Genomic DNA, 22,009 nt, shown 5'->3' on the forward strand with positions numbered 1-22,009 from the left:
GGTGGTTGGGGGAGCCCAAACTAGGTTTCTTCCCCCTGTCCCCTGATGGAGGGATGATTGTATGGAATTCAGCAATCTCCTCCTCCCATCCCTGCATTAAGAGTTGGGGAAGTTCCTGCCCTGTGTGGTGCACCGGGGGGAGGGTGTATGGAGCGTGGGAGAAGGGGAAGGGCCACTGGGGCCATATGCCAGATCCAGGGAAGGGGGATGTTGAGGCCAGGGGAGCCTGGCCTGTTTTCCCTGCTGCTACAGCTGCTCTGACCTCTCCCAGGTGTTCCAAATATAGTGTGCTCTGCTGCTGACAGGAGTGTGGGCTCAGCATTAGATTAGAATGTTCATGTTCAGTTCCTATTTTGACATGCTGCCAGGATTTTCCTGTGCAACACATGGGAAATGGCAATCCTTAACAGTATATATCTCAGACAAACCTGAATGGAATTTTATTGGACAAAGAAAAGGTAATTCTCTGCCCTCAGGGCTTTGTCCCTTCAGAATATCAAGAGCCTCCTACAAACAATGGACGTTACAGCGTCTCAAAAAAAAGGGTCACAAAAATCTTTTTTTTTTTTTAACAGAAGATGGTTAGCAGCCTTAGTGTAGGGATCTCTACCAAATTACCCTATAATAAGTGATGTAATGTCATAGATTAAATGTCTGGAAATTTACAGAATATTTAAAGAGCTCTGAAATCTATATAGAGAACATTTCTCTCTCGTATTCTTTGTCAATAAGCATCAAGTTTTAAAATATTTTATCTTCTTATTCAGCATAAAAATAGCAGATATATTAACACTGTTTAATCATAAAAAGGAAATTAAAAGATCTCTTGGAAATATTTGAGATGGATTCTTTTTCTTTTTTTTCCTGTTTTTTTGTTGAGAAACGGATACATGAAGGATAAAGCTACCAAAATGAAATACATACATTATCTCAGACATGACTGTTATATATCCTATTTATTTCTCCATGTTAGAGGAGTACGGACTTCTAGCTTTCTAATAATTAGGCTTATGTTTTATCTTTTGTGAATACAAAGGTTTCTCAGTTTGTCCTGTATCAATAATAAAACAGAGCAAAATCTGGAATACAAGATCCAATGTACATAAATCCTCATGGTGATGTGAATGGTTAGACTACATTGAAAAGGAAAAGTAGAGCTTAGAAGAACAGCACAATGGTATCAACAAGAGGAGTTGTTATTGAGTGTTTTAAAAAGTATCCTGGCAGCTGAGAATGTGGGATGATTGCTTACTAGAGCTTTATCAACTAACTTGTTCTTTTGCTGACTGATATATAATAGGGAGTATAAATAATGTACAACACAAAGAAGTATTCTTCTTTTTGTGATTTATCATTTTTCTACATGAAACTCATCTGATGTGAAGACAAAGCCATGGAAATATAGTAATGATACAAGGTCTATATTCCTTTGATTCCTTTTTTCTCTTTTGCATACTCTGATGTTGTATTAGCTGTTCTATATTTGTGCATACGTTTACTGTGTGGACTGTCTTCACACTGGATGTGGACAGAAAGTGGGTAGTGATCTGTTCCGGAGAAAGGTGCTGACACCCAGGGCCAGATTAACGCAGGGGCTTTTGGGGCTGCAGCCTGGGGCCCCGGGCTAAGGGGTGCACCGGCACAGCAGGGCTCAGGCAGGCTGCCTGCATGCCGTGGTTCCATGCCGCTCCCAGAAGCGGACGGCTGCTGGCACATCTCTGCGGCCTGTGGTGGGGCGGGAGGTGGCTCCGCGTGCTGTCCCCAGCACCATCTCTGCCACTTCCAGCGGCCAATGGGGGCAGCGCTGCGGGCGCGGGCAGCGCACGAGACACACTGTCCTCTTCCCCCCAGGGGCACGCAGAGATGGGCACGCAGAAATATGCCAGCAGCCGGCCGCTTCCAGGAGCGGCATGGGGCCACAGCATGCAGGCAGGAAGCCTGGCTGAGCCCTGCTGCACCTCCCGTCTGGAGCCTGCACCTCGCACCCTCTCCTGCACCCCAACCCCCTGCTCCAGGTCAGAATCCCCTCTTGCACCAAACTCCCTCCCAGAACCTGCACCCCTCACCCTCTCCTGCACCCCAACATTCTGCCCCAGCCTGGAGCTCCCTCCTGCACCCCAAATCCCTCCCCGAAAGAAACTAACATAACAGCTGTTCTAAGGTAAGAAATAGGCTATTTTGAATTAACTTAACTATATTCTACCTGTTTTAGGACTGAAATGTAACCACAGAATGGCTTTATGTTAATTAAAAGGCAAGTTTAGTATAGTGTTACTGGCCTCAATGCCATAATTGTGATAATTTTGTTTTAAATTAGGAAAAAGACTTGTATACAGAGGCCCCACAAAATCGAATAGCCCTGGGCCCACAGGAGAGTTAATCTGGCCCTGTTGACACCGATTTAGCTCCACATTGCCTGCCAGCAATATCAGACTTGGAAGAGAGACAGAAATAGCTTTCATGATCCCTGTACAGTGGCAAGTACATGCTTAGGAGCTTTGGAAGTGGGAGTTCATTTGCATGAGCTCCCCATTCCCTTCTGGACCTCTTCAAGGCCTGAGAAGCTACTTCCTGCCCAGAATTGAGCAGGCCAGAGTAGAGCTCTTCTCCAGGGGGTAAATTCCTGATGCTGTAATTTAAAAATGAACCCCTTATTTACTACTTGCTATTCAAGCTGTTTGTTTTGAGTTTCACTTAGACCACAATATGCTTTAAAAACATTACTGAATTAAGCCTCATACCAACCTTGTGAGGTAGGAAATATCTCAATATCTCAGAAGAGACACTAAGGTTAAATAAGTTGCTTAAGGTCACACAAGATGTTTTTGGTAGAGCTGGAAATAGAATCCTGTAAAGAAATCCTGGCCCTACAGAAATCATGGAGCCAGGATTTCACCGGTGATGTCTCTGTCCTCTGCTTAAGCCACAAAATCAGCTTTACTTGCTTCCTCTGTTACATCTGTATGCAAATCATACCAAATTATTGGGCTCAGAACAGAGATAACGGAGTGCTGTCATTGCAGAAAAGTATTTCTATTTAATACTCTGCTTTGTGAAATATTTATGTTTTTAAAGCCTTTATTTTTAACAAAATGAATTTTTGGCCCTATATCACTGGGTAGTGTGTTTTCGACCGAGGACACTGATAAGAGAACTTTATAGGAAGAGTAATTGTCAAGGTAAAGCCACCCACCATCAAAATGGTCGGTTTCTCTAGGTACATGACAACAGGAAGTGAAGGTTGCTGTATCCAATTGACCCTTCAGGAGTAACTGAGGTGGCCTACTGTAATTAACCAATCTGGAATTTGACCTGAACACCTGATGCCTGGGCTAACACTCTTATTTACAAAGCTAAAAAGGGGTGTCAAACTTTGGATATTTTGTTCTATGTTGTTAAGTGAGATATGTGTCTGGAGGCAAGAAAACAGAACTACAGCATATGTATAGCATATTTCACATTGGAATGTATTACAGATGGTCTGAAAGCATAAAATTCAACCTAGATCTCCTTCACCCCCCCAGTACAGTGTATTTATACCTAGGGCTTTGCTTTCAGGCTCACCTCCAGAATCATGTTGTCTTATTCCTTGCATCTAGATAAAATAGATGTGTTTATATTGACAACTTGGGGAGGTTTACATATAACTGTTAGAAATAAAAAAGTTATGCACCAAACTCACCCTGAACTACAATGAAAATCCATTCCAAAGCGTCATCTGTAATGATATGGGAATATTTCTTGTATAATTAGATAGCTTTCGGCACAGAGAAACCCTTTTAATTGGCTTGGAAAAGATAAGCTTGCCCTGGCTGAGTCACTGTGCAGTACTTGATTTGACTACTTGTCTATGGCTGCAGGTGTCACTAACACTGACTGAAATATTGATTGTTCCAGAAAATATTCTGAGTGGCTTTCTTTTAAAAAATGAATAAGTAACATATTCCATTAATTTTGATTTAAAAAGCTTTTCAAATAATTTTTCCCTGACATGAATTCTCCTGCATCATGTCCGTAAATAACCATTTCTTAACTTTAATGATTTGAGCACCAAAATATGACAAGACCTTTTAGCAATGATGACTAAATTGACTTCTGTTTATCTCATCAGCATGTAAGCTGTAGTTATTCATGTTTCTTTATTGTTAAAAATATGTTATAGATTTCAGGCTAGATAGTGGCCATGTAGACTGGTTACACTGTTTGATTTTACAGTTTCATGTACAAACTGTATCTTATAACAATGTCTAAGTAAGTCAGTTGCAATCTTTAGTCCTTACATGCTTTTAAATATTTGGTCCCCCGGTTTGTAAGAATTTAACTTCTGTACCATAATAGTTTTTGTTGCTTTTTTTAAAATCGTCTGGTACTTTCAGGGCTTAGATGAGTATCCTAATGAATTCATAGCCTTCTGTGTAGTTTTATGTATCTCATTTAGTTGATAGAAAATGTATTTCAAAAATCCTCTCTCTTTAAAAGAATTTGTATCATTTATGGGGAATGGGGATGAGAAAGTTTGAGGGAATGAAGAGTTCTCTTTGAAGAGCTAGATTAGATACGTGGGCTCGCATCACAATGTGTCTTTTAAAATCAGCTACAATGCATTTGAAGTAACTGGTTTTACAAACTTCCTCAATCATCTGTGATACAGTAGCTGATCTTTTAAACTATTACAGAAGGCTGGTAATATGGAAATAATTGCCTCTATTCTGATTTTCTTGTGTATTCATTTTTTCCAGAGTAAAGTAGCTACAAAAACCACAATTTATTCTATATGAAAAGGTGTGGCAAATGAAGGATAAGTGTATTATTCTGTATGAATATTATATCAGCAGTTTACCTGTTTAACATCATTCTATCTAACTAAATGGAGTTAAATCAAAGGAGGCTTTTAGGGAGAGAAAGCAGGAAATGAAACAATGGTCAGAGATAAGAGGAGGGTAAAAGAAAGAAGGGTAGATTAGAAAAGGAAGCTTTTCATGTCTGTCATCTCTTCAGATCTAGATCTGATTGAAATAGTTACCATTTGCTTAGCCTTAATTAAATGAATGAATGGTCTTAACCTAGATGTCCACATCACAAAATCTGGGACCATGGTGGCACACTTGCTTGCATTCTTATCAAAGAGGTTATGGATTACATCGTTACATATTGCTTTAAGGGTGGGGTGTGAGAGGCACAGACACTGCAAATGCAGAGTGGGTCAGTGTGATGATACTGTCTACAGCCCAGGGACCAGAAAGGCTGGGGAGTTGATAAAGGGCAAGTCCAATAGGAGAAGCCCCTTTCCCCTGGACTAGGTGGAGCAGCACACACCCTCCCACTTCTTTGAAGTGCTGTGATGGGGTTTACAAACCGCACACTACAAGGGGTTAAGGGATTATTTTGGGCTCAGCCAGCCCTGCCCTGCCACACCTGCAGCAAATGCTCCACCTGCTGGAGGAATTAAAAGACAATTAATTAGCTCAGGTGAGCAGACCTCCAGCTCACAACTCCAGGAGTGCAGCGCAAAGCAGAGCAGAGGGAAGTCTAAAAGTTGTGATACAGTTGCCCAAAGGGGCCCTCCCTGAGAGAAGGGAGGACCTACCCCAGAGACAACTAGAGAGGGAAGTATCCTGTGGATCTTGGACATTGGTAAGCCCCTTTTACTTATTTTGATTTGGATTTCCCCACTCGGTGAAAGGCTTGGAATAAACTGATCCTGGAGGTGGGGGATGAGATGAAGAGGCCCAGGGAGGAGAGCCTTAAGCAGCCTTGGTTGCTAGGCCACTGGTAGCCCAAAGGGCTCTAGGTCAGAGTCCAGTGGAGCGGGAGGGCCTGGGCTCCCCTCCCCACAACCCCCTTTGCAATCAGGGGTTACAGCTGTGACCATCAGGCTACACTTCCCAACCAGACCCCTGAGTAAGGACTATTAAAGTGCCAAAATACCAGGTGTGGTTGGGACCCACTGTGGGCATTGTGCTAGCCACTCCTTTCACGGGGGGCTAGGGAAAAAATTCTCTCACCATCAGATTGGCCAGGTGGAGTGGGGGGAGAGTTGCCTTCCCTATAGCAGGTTCAGAGGGGTCTCTGTTTCTGTGAGTAGGGAAGAGAGTTACATAATGAAGTTGCAGCATCATAGCCTAAGTGAAGAACAGATGTCCAGTGCAGGTACTTGATAGGGAGAGGGTACAGTGACTGGATAAATGTCTTGGTAAAGGACTTAAAGGAGGTGTTTGTTAGAGGAACTGAAGGAGGGTGGGTTTCAGGGCTGCTATGACTGGCATGGCAGGGAGCCAACACCCCTTTCCTTTACAGTCCACCTGAACCCTCATTAGTCCCAGCAGTGGATTGGCTGGGGACCAGGATGGAAAAAGTAGGTGGAAGCCCTCTGGTAGATATTGAAATGATCATGGAGTTGCCTGCATTCACTTCTATCTGCCCAGTAGTCCCAGACATCTAATTATAAAATTGCAGCCTGATTAAAACCACATCCAGAGTCTCCTGTCCTTTTGGTGTAGCTGGACAATACTGCAGTAAGCCACTTCTAGTTGCAGAAAATGCTTTTTTTCTAATATGTGTTTGCAAAGCAACATTGATCTACAAGGAAATGAATCTTTTAAAGAATAAATCACTTCAGTAATGTTTTATTATACATAGCCACTCACTGTCCTTCTATATAGTTCTTGGCTTCTAAATCACCAAACACATATTCTATAAAACGTAATTTAGAGAACGGCATGGTCTATGATAGCTATCTCAGCAGGAAAAAAGTAATGATGATATGCACGCTTTTGACCAAGGTTAAAGATGAGTTTGGGTAGTTATGATCACATACTGTGATACAGAATGTCTTTCCAGACTTCACACTTATATTACAATTCATAATATTAGCACTTCTTTAAAAAATAAAAGGTCCCACACCACACTACTTGTTAAGTATTGAAACTACTTTAGTAGAACACACACAATAAGCCTTGTGTTCACAGCCAAAATCCTCTACATCTTTTTGAAACTAAAGCTAGTGTTTTTATTTGATATGTCTTGCCTACCATTCTTTAAGATAAATGCCTATGCCCTTAATCTAAAATAGTTTTTCACTTGTATCTTTTCATCTTGTAGCAAATCACTCGATGCTGAGATCTTTTTGAAATCAACATAGAATTGGCAAAGCCTTCACTAATTTAGTATTGCTTTTATCCACATGAAAGAAGGATCTTTCTTAAACCTGTTGGAGAAGTTGCTTTAACAGGATGCCTTTTGATGAGATGAAAGTAAATTTTGTATATTGGGTAGAATTGGCAATTTTTACCATTTTGCTAGCTACACAAAACAATGGTGCAGATTTCTTCTGTGCTTAACAAAAGAACAAACTCCTGTATTTCCAGCACGGAGAAGCTGAAAGTCACAGTGGCAATTCTACTTACAGTTGTCATGACACATTTTTATGGGCTGAATCTTAGCCATGTGATTATTAGTATTTAGGCTTAGAATGGAAAACTGTGGTGAGATATGGAACTAGGAGATCTAGGACTATGAAAAAAGTATGTGATTATTTAAAATTGAGTACCAGCAGGTATGTATTTTTCTTGGTTTTAAATATGAGTAGGTTTAAAAAATTCCATCTGCTAATTTGTGAGAGAGAGAGAGATGTCAACATCTTTCTGGTAATAGATACAAGGGTATGCAATATTCCAGGTGCAGAGGTGTGTGTGTGTGTGTGTGTGTGTGTAAACTGCCCTGTATTGATGATTTCCTTGTTTTTGATGATTTTGTCTATACAACCCAAAATTGTATTGACCTTCTTTAGTTTTTTTGCAGTTATGTTGCACTGCAAGTTCAGGTCTAGATTTCTCTTCACTACTGCCAGAGGGGTGGGATTTTCAAAAGCACCTAAGTGAGTTAGGAGGACAAATCCCATGTAATGAAAGTTAGCTGGGCTTGTACTCCTAATCCATTAAATGTGCATTTGAAAATCCATCTTAAATCTTTCAGTATTACTGCTTCCAAGGTGTCTCTCCCTCACACTCGGTATCAATGTAATACAGATATGTTAGTTTGCATTCTTCCAAGTTAAATATTGTATTATTCCATTGAGCTTTCCCTTTGCTGCTGCTGTTAATCATTTACATTGTGGTAGCACCTAGAGTCCTGAACCAGATCAGGGCCTCAGTTGTGCTAGGTGCTGTACAGATATATGCTAAATAAAAGTCCCTGCCCTGAAGAGTTGACAGTCTAATTAGACAGGTCATAAAAGGAAGATGAGATAAGCAAGTGGGTAGGGAGGAGAGATTAACCAAATACTATGATACTTTAGGCCAAACTAGCTGTATTTGCTAGTCTTACCCAATCAATAGCAATAATCACAACTTGTGCCATGTTGAGCTGTTATCAGTTTCCTGTCTGCATCAAGGAAAAGGTGACGTCTCAGCAGGAAGTGAGAGGAGAAGGTGGTGGCTTTATAGATTTTGCTCAGGAGCTTTTGCATTTATATTATGTTTTTGCTTGACAGGTGCTTGTGGCTACTTTCCATTTTGTGCTATCTATAGATATGTCCCTTCTACTGGAACCCTAAGGAACAGTAGTTAATTTGTATCAGATAACAGAGGAGTAGCAGTACCATAGGCAGGGTTAGAGACCAGGGTTGAAAATGCAGCAAGGTCATATTTCTAGTTGTAGTTGGCCTTCTTTCCAGGGCTGATGGCTAACCTCCCCAGTAATACTGCAACTGTCAACCACATTACAGACACTGTGTAGCATGGCTTATGCACATCTGGTTGTCACTGGAGATTGTTGAACCTGCAGCCCATGTGCTACAAGGAGCAAAGGGAGAAATATAAAACATGAAATACTGGATTCTTTGGAGCTATGATTTCTTCAGGTCCAGGAGCAAGCAAGTTATGTTCCTGAACTGGGGTGGGGTGTGGTAGGGGTGGGGGTTGGTGTTTCTGAGCCTAATGGTGATGGATGTCAGGTAGGAGGGCAACGAGTTTGGAGCATGGGGGGAAGGGGGTTACGCATGGTAGGGTGAAGATATTCTGAGATATGAAGAGGTTAAGCAGCAGGAGGATGGATTCTCAGCCTAAAGGGATAGGTGTTTGTATATCCGGGATGGAGAGGTATTTCTGAGCTGCAGTATGTTGAAGGGAGCTTGGAGGGGAATGGGCTGGGATTGGCAAATTTATTGCAGGGGGGAATGAGAATATAGGTGGATGTATGGAGCTATATGGCGGGGAAAGAGTTTGATTGTATGGGAGGAAGTTGGGACTAGGAGAGAATCATGAAGAATTGTTGGGTAAATACTATTTTCTCCTACCTTATCCTTTAAAGTAAGGTGTCCCAGTTTTTCATTCTGAAAGCAGAAGGTGGTGTGCGGGTGAGGGGGAAGAGACCATTTTTCTTACTTATTTTCCACCAAAACGCTAATCTTTGACATCCCCAACCAGTGTTTTTCATTTTGATCAAGCTACTGAGATACATGTGTCTGGGGGGTATTGAGCAAGGAGAGCATTGTGCTAGCTGCAACCCCACTAATTATTCTGGATACCAGTCATCTTTGCTCTTGTCTCATTGATCAAAAGCACCATAGGCAGTAACTGATCTTTCAAGCACTTAAATGAAAAGATTCCTCTGAATCCTTGAATCCACTGTGGACATAGGCTGATAAAACTAGTGCATTCTCTTACTTGTTTGCAGTACATGTAGTTGTATGAAAATCATGTATCTCCCACTAAGATCAGTCATATAAATAATTTCTTCCTGTACTCAGAGGGCCCGAATGATCAGTTTCAACACTGATTTTGACATAGCATTGGTAGTTTTTAACTCACTTTCCTACTGCCTCCCGTTTCTCAGCATTAACTACTTGTGCAACCCAGAGGGAGAATGTGGTGGCAAGTCAGAGTTAACACTAGCAGATTTTTTTTCCTCTTCTCCTCCCATAGGTTCTTCTACAAGAAGGGGCATGAGGTGTTATGACTCTGAATATTTTTGAACCTCAGAACTTTTTAGTATTTGAAAAGTACCCTTTGGTATCCAACGGGGCAGTAACAGTTTGACAGTTGATGCAATTAGTTTTGTCCTATTACAGTTCTGAGACTAGGAAGAATGGCAAAAGAGCTTTCTGGCTTTTTAATTTTTAAATTGTTTTAAATACTCCTATTTTTATCAGTCGTGTTCCTTATCCACACAGTCTCTTATTTCTGAGTAACTAAATCAAATAGTTATTGATGAGGATAATGTATAGAATACTGTAAAATGCACACCATGCTTTACAAACAGAGTAAGAGCTGTTCTCTGCCCCAGGGAACTGTCCAACTGAGAGACAGGACAGAAGTTCAGCTAAGGGAGGGCATGTGAGGGAGTAGTGAGAGAGAGGTAAAAAGAATCCCTTTAAAAACATTAAGGATGGATTTGAAGGAGTGGGTCAGGGTGCATAGTTGGCAAGAACTGCAAGTTGAGTCTAAGCATAGGGATCTGTATGAAGCGAAGAGTGAGAGAAGGAAACAAAAGCCCATTCAGGAGAAAAATTTGGGAGGAACAAAGGGAATGAAAGAAGAATGAGGAGACAATGGCAGATATTAAAGGTGTATATCAAGCTCTTAAATTTCATGTTGTAAAGACTGAAGCAATGACCAGAGGGAGAGGGGTGATATATCAGAGTAGCAGAAAATAAGGGATTTTAGCAATAGTGACTTTTGGTTCTGCTGGAGAAGGCAGAGTTGAAAGACAAAGACCCTCAATAGAGACATGGTCACGGCATAAAAAGTACGAGTAAGGAATAGATAAGAAAGGTGAATTTTTGGTAATGTTTATTCAGGAAGAAACTGTAGGACCAGCAAGAATTTAGACATGATGGGAAAAGTAGCATGTGGACTTGAAAATGACGAGGAAGCTGCAAGCCTGGGTGATGGGGAGGTGAATAGATGGTTCAATTGAGAACCAATAAGTGGAATGATATTGGAAAGAAAAATAAACCTTACTTGGAGGATATGGGGCTGATCTGTAATAGTTCATGAATACTATGTATGTCATGGCAGTTAGAATTGTACAGTTATGACTATATCTGTTTACACACAGATGCTTGTTTAGTTTAATAGTGGAGTTGTTAGGAAATCAAGAAGGTAACGCAATGGTTCCAGAAAAGTAACCTCCACAGCAGGATTATTGAGACAATGCCTAAGCTACTAGCTGGAAAGATGCTATCTCCAGGCTCCAACCAAGATAAGACTCATTTTCCTAAGGCAGGAAGCCAACACATCAGGAGGCCTACAACTTAATTAGTTTTAAGAGAGATCTGGACAAATTTGAGTGGGATTGTGTGACATGATTGCTTGTGGTGGTGGGTGGGTCAGGACTATCTGGAGGTCCTTCCAGTTCATGTCTTATGTTCCTAAAATATTATGCTTGAGGGCTTCAACAGGAACCAGAAATAAAATCATCCCACTCCAAAAATGTATTCAAGAGTTTGGGGTTTTTTTTGGTTTTGTGTTGTCTTCCTCCTCTGAAGCATCAGAGATGGTCACAGCTGGATATGAGACACTGGACAGGGTGGGCTAGTGCTCTGAGATAGTACCAAGCATTCTCCCTCAGGTGCATGGCTGGCTGGTTCTGGCTCACATGCTCAGGGTCTAACTGCCCACTATATGTGGGGTCACAGTGGAATTTTCCCACAGGTCAGATTGGCAGAGAGCTTGATGGGGTTTTTGCCTTCCTCTTCTTTTTGGTCAAGGAGTGTGTGATGGCCACAGGGGACCTGAAAGGGCAGGTGGGCACACACAGCCAATTAACAGGCAAACAAGGGAGATTTAGGCTGAGTGAAGAGCCTTGATTAGAAAGAAGCTCACCTGTGAGGGAGTAGGTGTGGGCTTCTGTCATAACTATAAAGGGAAGGGTAATAGCTGTCCTGTGTACAGTACTATAAAACCCCTCCTGGCCAGAGACTCCAAAATACTTTTCCCTGTAAAGGGTTAAGAAGCTCAGGTAACCTGGCTGGCATCTGACCTAAAGGACCAATAAGGGGACAAGATACTTTCAAATCTTGGGGGGGGGGGGAGGCTTTTGTTTGTGTTCTTTGTTTGGGAGTGTGTTCGTTCTCGGGACTGAGAGGGACCAGACATCAATCCAGGTTCTCCACATCTTTCTAAACAAGTCTCTCCTATTTCAAACTTGTAAGTAAATAGCCAGGCAAGGCGTGTTAGTTTTCCTTTGTTTTTCTCAACTTGTAAATGTACCTTTTACTAGAGTGTTTATCTTTGTTTGCTGTACTTTGAACCTGAGACTAGAGGGGAGTCCTCTGAGCTCTTTAAGTTTGATTACCCTGTAAGGTTAATTTCCATACTGATTTTACAGAGATGATTTTTACCTTTTTCTTTAATTAAAAACCTTCTTTTAAGAACCTGATTGATTTTTCCTTGTTTTAGATCCAAAGGGGTTTGGATCTTGATTCACCAGGAGTTGGTGGGAGGAAGGAGGGGGAATGGTTAATTTCCCCTTGTTTTAAGATCCAAGGGGTTTGGATTTGTTTTCACCAGGGATTTGGTGAAGGTTTTTCAAGGTTTCCCAGGAAGGGAATCCCTTGAAATGGTGGCAGCCGAACCAGAGCTAAGCTGGTAGTTAAGCTTAGAAGTTTTCATGCAGGCCCCTACATTTGTACCCTAAAGTTCAAAGTGGGGATCCAGCCTTGACAGCTTCTATAAAGTCAGGAGGCTGGCAATAATGTAGAGCTAGGCTGTTGTAATATTATGGTGGTTGATTATTCTTTATTTTTATTGTCACATTCAGCATCACAGAGGGGAAATATACTTACCTTTTGGGACCAATGCTATTTCTGCCCTTTTGGGGGTTTTTTTGGTTCCATATTCTCTTTTCTCTGTTTCTTTCTTGTAATTTTCTTTGTGACAGCATTCTTCCCTTTTCATTGCCATCCCTTCAGCAACTCCCAGTCTCCCCGGTCCCTATCAATGGGCTTGACTCCACCCCTTTTCCTATTCCAACTATTGAGAAAATCAGTGAAAGGAGAACAAGTAGGAAATTTGATTCATGTTAACGGAAGATTTCAAAATATATCCTGTAACTCAAATTTCTTCAAATGGTTGTAGTTGTGTACAAAGTAGTACGATTTACAGTTAAAGAAGAATATTCCTACTAGTATATAAAACTGTGGTGCACAGTATAGCTTTTTGGAATCAGTGGCAATGTAAAATGTATCTTTTGTGTGTTATAAAACATTACTGAATGTATTTCTATAAATTCTGTTTGACAGACATGCATTTGTCTCCACAATTCAGCCATTTCCCCCCATACACTAATATATCTGTTTTTCTTTCTATCCATCTGTTTCTCTCTCCTCCTAGTCAGTATTTCCAAATCAAATTTTGCTCTTACCATCTATTGGTGTAACTAATTACACAATTTGGCCATCCCTTACTAACCTATCACATTGTATACACTTTTGTTTTTAGAATTACTATAATTTCATTTTGCAATATAAGAAGTCAGATTTGATTACAGTGAAAAGTGAACAGTCATGTCACAGGAGCATATCTACAATTGTTCAGTATGGGATACATTTTATAGCTTCTTTAATTCAATGTAGAATGGGACTTTATATGCAAAAGGATTTTTGATCAAACCTACTTGATTCAGCAGAAATTTGATGACTAACAAGGAGATGATAGAATTTGCAGTATATAAAATTTACAAAGCATTTAAAATATGTAACTTAGTTCATATATATCTTTTGGTAGATTAAAGGTGAGGAGCCTACAATTGTCATAATATGATCTAATAGTGCATAGCTTTGTGCATACATAGCATGTCTGAATGCCACTCAACGTTCTTATTAGTTGAAATTCTTTCCTTCAGACATTTTGTTCAACAATGTACTTGTGCCAATACAAGTCCAAAGGTCAATCTTATTAGAATATATTCATCACTATCTGTCTGCTTCAACTGTAAAGTCTTATAAGGTATGTATTGCAGGGAATAAAATGTGCTCTTAATACAATAAGATGGAAGAATAATGCATTTGTTTCCAAATACACAGAGAAGCTCAGAAACCTGATTTTCCCCCCCACCCCAAACTTCTATTGTAGTAATGACTGTTGCAGATCATTGCAGTGTAGTACCAAAGACTGAAATTCAGATGCCTGATAAACACTTCTCAAAGAGAAACCAAATGTGAAAATAATTTTAAGCAGTCTTTTATAGAGTATTAACTTCATGGTGAAGAGACAGGGTATATCTGAAGTTAAGAGCTCACAATGAAAGAGGAACTGCAGTTTGCTTCTTGTACTATACTTTAACCTTGAACTTCTTACAAATCCTGGCACTGATTTGTGGTGCTCTGTATAAAGATTTGTCAGTACATCCATTATAAGCATCATTTGAGTATTTTGCCTTAAATTAGAAGAAAAATAAAGAAACAATTATAAAAAAAAAAAACGGAGTGATTGACTTTTTAAAAAAATTTATTTGATGCATTCTTATTAAATGTATGTGTATATTTTCCTACTTAAATCATCAATTCTGTCCCAAAATTCCATATTAATGTAATAGGTTAGTTGCCTTTCACCTAAAGATATTCAGAATTCAGTTTCTCTTAGATATGAAATTAAAATAAATTGTGTTTCCACCTGATTCTTAGTGGACTTTTGCCCAGCTTCAGATAGTAGTATGCCTCATTGTTTAGATTACTAAATAAAATGGATGTAAATAGTATTGCACCCTGTTATCATATTGTAGATATCATTTCTACTTTCCCCAGCATCTTAGAATATCTTCACCTTTCAGTAATTTTACTAAAAGCTAACTTACATTTGAGCTGAATATGAACACATTTTAAGTGTAAACATTTAAACACTATGGCATTTACATATGGGAGGCAACATTCTGCTATCAACTGAACCAATGGCAAAATTGGGGGGGGGGGGTGGAGAAAACAGTGATATTCTTTCAAGGTCTATCCATTTGAAAATAGTGTTTTCATTGGGCTTGGCTCCCCCTGGGTAGGGGCTGTATGCACTTATTGGCTCTGCTGGTTTCCTTAGTTCCCTTAGGTGGCGCTTGAATGCACTCTGGTTTCTGTACCTGCTATCTGCTTGTTGATGGCAAAGGCTCATAATGGGGGGGGGGAGGGAAGACAGGAAATGCTCATTGCACCAAGGTGAGGTGTCTGTCATGGTAGTTTGTGCACATTTTTGTAATACAATCCTCTTTCTTCTTCATAGGGTTTGATCAGCAATGAAATGGCTAAATAGTGACGTTTAAATTATCATTGTTAGGCATCTGACAATGTACTGGAAAAATGAGTCTGAAGCAATAGTGCTGAAAGGTCTGAACTATCTGCAAACACAGGCAGACTTTACTGTTTTGTTTATACTTGGTTCATATTTAGAAAGTTTTATTCAGGGCTCTGAGGGCTTAGGGACATAGTATTTTTCAATTATAGCTTAAGTTTTGGCAGAAAGAAAAAAATCTTCCTCTCACAGAAAACAAGAAAACTAATCCAGGTTACTAAGCTACCTTGAGATGGTCCATTTCAAGCCCTGAATTTATACCTCTTGATTTCAACAAAAATAAAGGTCAGTTATGTAAGGGAGAATGATTCCAAACTTGGCTTCCTACATCTGAATCCATGCCCCTATCAGGACAGAATCACCAGTAGAAGGTCAGTGGGAACAGTGAAAGTTAGCCAAACTCTGTGGAGGTTGTAAAACATGCTGTCAATTAATTTGTTAATGATATGGGCAGGGCATAAATTTGTGGTCCAGATGCAGCTGTGGTCTTTGCACATATGTAGTTACATACAACTAAAAACACATGGCTGAGATTTGTTTCTTTAAAAAAAAAAATCTGATCTCTTCCACATTCTGGATGCTATGGTCCTAACTCCCCCACCCCCTTTCATTTTGTAGGTTTGTGGACTGTTTTGTAAGTTTAGGGAATATAGAGTGCAATAGTAGTCTTCCAGTCACTGGTCTATTCATGATTCAGTGCACTACAGCAGGAAACACGCAATTGGTAGGCATGGGAGGGCCTTTGAAAATTTCACATGACAAAAATTCATGAATTTGTTTCACACAGATTTCTAATACTCAACATTATATTTTCCACAAAACTTTAAAGTCACGTGTATATATGGAGACCAGCTTCTGAAATCTACATTTGCTGTCATACTTCACACATCTGAAATTTCATACAGAAGTATCATTGGCCTAGGAAGGAACAGATACAATTGTTCACACACCCTAGCTCTTTCAGGGCAAAAGTAGCCAAGGATGAAAGTGCTTTCACTTCTATACCTAGCCTTTCACCTCTAAACTAGAGCAGAAGATCAAATTGAGGCAATAAGGTGTTGGCAATTTCAAGGAAGGGGAACAAATGCTAGATCTTTCTTTGGAGGAGGGGAATGCAATGGACCAGAGATGTAATCGACTTTCTTTTGGTGCTTGTCTAACACAATATGATAGGTCTTGAGCAGGCTATGGAGTATTATGAGCACTAGTCATTCACTAAGAAACACAGGTTCATCCTGCTGTTGTGCAGCTGGAGGACAACGTTTTTTTTTTTCAGGTGGTAATGCAGGTAACTAGTGTGTCATGAGGTGGTAGTCATGAAAGAGGGCACTTTGCTCGCTCCATCACCAGGCAGCTCCTCTGATAGTATTACAACTGGTACATTAGGATGGACTGCTAGCTCTTCATGGTTTTGGGGCTTTTGTGTAGTTTCCTCAGTTGTTGGAAATGGCAAATGCCCTGCCAATGCCTTTTGTCTTTGGCATGCAGAGACCCCACTTTTCATTATGTAAGTGTTGCATTTAGTGTACTTCCATCACTAGAAACACATCATGATATCAAAATTGCATCTTGGTTTTTTTTACAGAAACATGAACGATGCAGAGGGAGATTTCAAATACCATGCCCAACATGGAATACTAGGGATATCTTTCAGCTAGAAGTCTTGCCATCAAATACATAGGAATTCAGCCTCTTCCCCTCAAGCCACTATTTTCACAATTATCGCCTGTGGGCCGCTTCCAGCCTGTCAGACGTTTTTATCCAGCCCTCGAGCTCCCACCGGGGAGCGGGATTGGGGGGTTGTCCTGATCCAGTGCTCCAGCTGGGGAGCGGGGCTGGGGGTCTGCCCTACTCCACCCGCCCAGCACTCCCCAGCCCCCAACTCACAATTCTACCATCTTCCGGCACACACAGAGCCACACTGTGCAGGCACAACTTCACCGTGCTGTTTTGGGGATTGGAACCCTGCCTCTACATGGCTGCATGCCAGTCCCCTCCTGGTCTCCTACAGCCCCACCCTCGAGAGCCTAGGAGCTGCGCTTGTCCCAGCTAGGGTGCCTCCACCTGTGGCAGCCGCCCTGGTGTCACTGCCAGCAGGGCCCCTAGGAGTCCCCAATATCACGCCTGTAAGAGCCCCTCCATGCCACACCCCATGAGTCCCCCCACTCCTCCCACCTTGGTAACATCCTTTTATAGAGCCCCCAATGCTACACCCCATAAAGTCCCCTTCCCCACCAGGCATTCATGGCCTGCCATACGATTTCCATACCCAGATGCATCTCTCAGGCCAAAAAGTTTGCCCACCCCTGACCTCCCAAGTGGATGCTCACCTTTTCAGAGAAACATTTTGCAGCATGATTTTTCTGGCAGTGACCCTTTAAATTTGGCAAAGACAAATGTCTACATCCCTAAAGGTGACCAGTAGGCAGCTGTCTCCCTCCCTTTCAATTGGTTTGGTGTGTCTATTACATGTTCCTTTGCCTTATCATTGAAAAGGATGGCGCATCCTCACACAGCCCCTTCTTTTGCCAAAGAGTAGTGTCTACTCACCTTCCTGACCACACAGAGCAGGCTCAGTCAATCAGGAAACCAGAGCCACTACTTCATTACTAATCACAACCAATAAATCATCTGGGCATTCAAAAAACTGATGTGGAAAGTATGTTATAGTATTATGAAATTATCCTCTAACAAAGACACTTCTAAATGAAATTTCCAAGTAACACAATTTTGTGATGGGGCTGTGTATTTTTCTTTCCACTAAATATATAAATATTTATAATAAAGAAACTAGCTTCAAATAACCAAGCTCACAAAATGTACCCAAACATGCAATGCCTAGGTACATACAAACTGCTCCTCTGACTGGTTTCTTACAGCTTCTAAAACATAGAACACAATGAGTGCCACAAGAGTTCTCAAGGTAGTTTAAAGGGATACTACCCTATTCCTTCTAAACATAAATGTTTCACCCAAGCCTTGTTAAGAAGCATAATTGGATGAATTAAAACCCTGATTCTAGCTTGAGGTTTTTTAAAGTGTGGCTATGCTTAAAAACTGGGAGCTGTTTTTTGTTTGGTATTCGAACCGCCTCCTTCAAGAATGTGTGCTCAATAATATTTTTCAACTGTTGCTAGTGTTGTTATGGATAATGCAAAAGCCTTACTGCCACAAAGCCTGGAGAGAGACCTACCTTAATCAAACGTACCCTGTTTTATTACTGCAGAATTAGAGGAGGTGGAGCCATTGCTGTATGAGCTAGAGTAAAAGATTTATTTAGCTATCGCAGTGGCACTGCTAAATAGATGATGGTACCAACTGAAGTGTACAGTACTGTCTGTTTTATAATTCCAGGGAGTTGCCAATTATTCATAGGGATTGATTGATAAGGTTTACTCTGATTTCTCCTTTTGAAGGCGGTGTTGTGCAGCAAAGCAAGTTACCTTTCAGTTCAATTTTTTTCACTTTAGCCAATACTAAACAGACCTCAGAAGTAGCACATTTTTAAAGTTGATGAGTCGAGTGTTGCCTTGCAGACACTTCTGCTTGTTCGTTTGTAAGCTGAATATGTGCCTTATAAAGATTACATGATATTACAATCAGGCTGATAATTGATAGGTTGTATTTTTGTTTGTTTGTTTGAGTATATTTTGTGCATATGTACAGAATGCTATAAGGTGTGTGTGTGTGTGTGTGTCTCTCTCTCTCTCTCTCCCCCTTTATTGAAGAGGGGGGGAAAGGGGGGGGCCTTATCACAGGAAATTTCAAGTGTTGCACACATTCAAATCTGAGGGAAGACTATGTACATTTTAAGAGTATACTATAAAATGCATGTATGTATGAAAGCTATTTATTTGTGTTTGTGGTAGATGTACACATCTTCACAAAATAAGTGGGTTTTGCCCTTTCCAGTTTCTATGTCTTTTCATGTTTGTTCATAACCATTTAATTACAATACTTTTTTGTGTTCAATACCCGTTTTTAATTTTCAACTCCGATTCTACATGACCTATTTAGAAAAGAGCCACTTTATTTCAACAAATGTGCTATACCAGAATACTGCAATGCTTTCTCACTTGTATATAAATTTATTTTGTGCAATAGCAGCCTAAGAAAATTGTTGACTGAAAGCAAAGAAATCATTTTTTTTTTTTTAAAGTGGGCATTCTTTAGCCATAGGGATTCTCATCTTTAAAAATGGTTTTCAGAATTTTGGTGAGCTGGCTTTCACTTGCTTCTGTTTTATTTCTGTGTATGTGTGTGTTGGTTTTCATTTAAGATAGTATCTCTGTGATTTTAAATATAGCTCCAATGCCTGTGGCGTAAGGGAATTAGAAATGTGACATAGTGATACATTGATCTGTTTTTGAAATCATACACATTCAGAAGTAACCATCCATCTATTCATACAGCACTTTAGTTTTATTGAGCATACTTACTGTAAATGTTAAATGTGCCTCATGTTAGCATAATAAACTGTGTTTTAAAGTGTCATGTTTGAGTTGACTTTGTGCTTGCTTTGTTAGTTCTTTGGTCAAATGCCATAAGAAAATATGCACATGAGAATATTTTTCTCTATCGTGGAAGTAGAGGCTGTTACCTGAAGTGTAGATGATGGGATACACTGTGAGACATTAGTTATAAATCAAACCAATGCTCCTTATGAAATGCTCTGACTTATGAATGTAAGATTTACTTTTCCAAACTTGCTATAATTTATCTCCAACATGGCAATGTTCTGAAAGAAAATGAAATGCATCCACACTGTGCACTTGAGGTAAAGACCTTGATGTAGTATTAATCAATACCACTGTCTTCTAGGAAGATGGGGATATAATTCACCTGACACACTTGAAGCAGCTGTCATTTGGCTAGCTGACAGAGAGACAAGACAATAGGGTAAGTAGAACCTATTGTTTTGTTACTATAGACTGTTCGTTTATTTTTCCTTGTCCTGTGGCTAAATAATTTCAGGATGGTTTTTAGCTGCTTATGAATATTGGCTTTAGATAATGTTGCCCCTGTATAATTGATCTAGATGATAACAAGTATTATCCAAGATGAAATAAGTGTTAGTATAAGGTTTTATAAAAGCAGGAGTTTGTCTCCAGAGATGTGAAGTGCCTGTTGTTTTTCCTCTTATACATTTATAACAAGCAATTCTATTCAGTTTAGATTTATTCTTCTTCATTCATTGCCTCATTCTGTTGGAGGACATTTTTGGCAGTAAAGTAGTAGACCCATCGCATCTATCATGACATGTCAAAAATCTGTCAGATCGATGGCTCTTTTTGAACTTTGCTGTTTCAGAAAAGCATAGCTGAGCATTATAGGCAGAAGTTTGACATTTTTGAGATGGAAATCAATCTTCTTCTATTTGTTGTTTCTGAACTAAGGCTTATGCTGTGATTACAGAAGCAATGGCTATAAAATGTTTGGGGATACAAAATGAGAACAAACATTTAGATAAAATTTTGACAGATGTTGTCTTACTGTAACATAAACAGTGGAAACAATGCTATAAGAGATGTTCAAAGTTAAGAAAAATGAATCGGTGGCTTGCTGCTATTGTAAACATGTAAAAAATGTAATATACACCTCTGTACAGTTACTTAAGGGTAGAGAAATTAAACTTCAGTCCAGTCAATGGAAAACTACTGTATAGTACATTTAGCAGGAGGGCAATGTCAAAGGTTTAATGGATGAAAGTGAATGTTAAAAAGTCCTTTCTTAGACTCTTCAGTATGAAAGGTGCTGTATGAATCTTAAGCTGGGAAATTTATTATTTTGCTAGGGACTGGCTGAAACCTTGATTAAGCTGGTGACTGTAACGACTTCCCTTCATTCTCACTATATAAAAGAAACAGATAAGCTGCTGTTGTGGTAAAATATCTGAAACAATAGGAGCTATCAGCCAGAATGCAGGCCACACTTAAGGTCAGTCAGGAGCTGAGCTATGTGGGTGGAGGGTTTTCCTTGAAGGCAAAATGCAGAGGGCTTGGTATTGCTTGGTGGGGGAGGCAGGAATATGAGAGAGGGAGATGCAGCCAGAAACACCAGAGAAACAGACAGAGAAGGTAATGGACAGCCAGGGAAGTACTTGAAGTGTGACCTCAAGAGAAGGCTAAGAGAGAGCTTTTGTGTTAGAGTGCTGGCTGGAAAAAAGTGGCTTGGAGTCTTGAGTGAGGAAACTCTCTGGTGTCCTACTGTGGTCAGGGAAATAGGACATTGTGTACATTCTTTGGAAATAAACAGGATTGCATCACAGAAATACCACACTCCATTGGAAGAGACACCAATGGAAATGACCAGTGCTTAATTTGTAATGAAAGAGGTGCTGAGGCTCAAGCAATTTTATTTTTATATTCATAACTGATGCAGCAAACCCAGAGGTGCTGGGGCTATGAAGTGCCAAGTCTAGAGGTGCTGGGACCTGGCCCTGGCAAACCCTGGGACAAATTAAGCACTGGAAACAACACACAAATACCTTGAATATTGGCTAACCCCTCATGTCAAAAGGGGTAACATTATACTGAAAGTGTTGTTTTCTGGGGCTATAAGAGACAGATCATCTCCATATATGTATGGATATAATGACCCTCAGCTTTCCTTAACTTTTTTATTCTTCTTAATTTTGTTAGTTCCTTCAGAACAAATTTGAATGCCATTTATATATTTTAAATGAACTAAAACAAAGTTAAGGTAATCAGATGCCCTAGTATCAAAGTATG

The 22,009-nt window shown here is 40.2% G+C and overlaps 1 protein-coding gene across 1 annotated transcript in view; it reads left to right on the forward strand.

Moving 5' to 3' along the window:
* PCDH15 (protocadherin related 15) overlaps positions 1 to 22,009 on the forward strand; it is a 1,392,890-nt gene that overhangs the window by 300,158 nt on the left and 1,070,723 nt on the right. Inside the window, exon 3 of the mRNA XM_065552026.1 lies at positions 20,100 to 20,177. The gene's annotated coding sequence lies outside the window, so the exon portion shown is untranslated. The remainder of the gene's footprint in view (positions 1 to 20,099; positions 20,178 to 22,009) is intronic.

This window comes from Chrysemys picta, chromosome 7 (assembly GCF_011386835.1).
Source record: "Chrysemys picta bellii isolate R12L10 chromosome 7, ASM1138683v2, whole genome shotgun sequence".
Classification (NCBI taxonomy): Eukaryota; Metazoa; Chordata; order Testudines; family Emydidae; genus Chrysemys; species Chrysemys picta.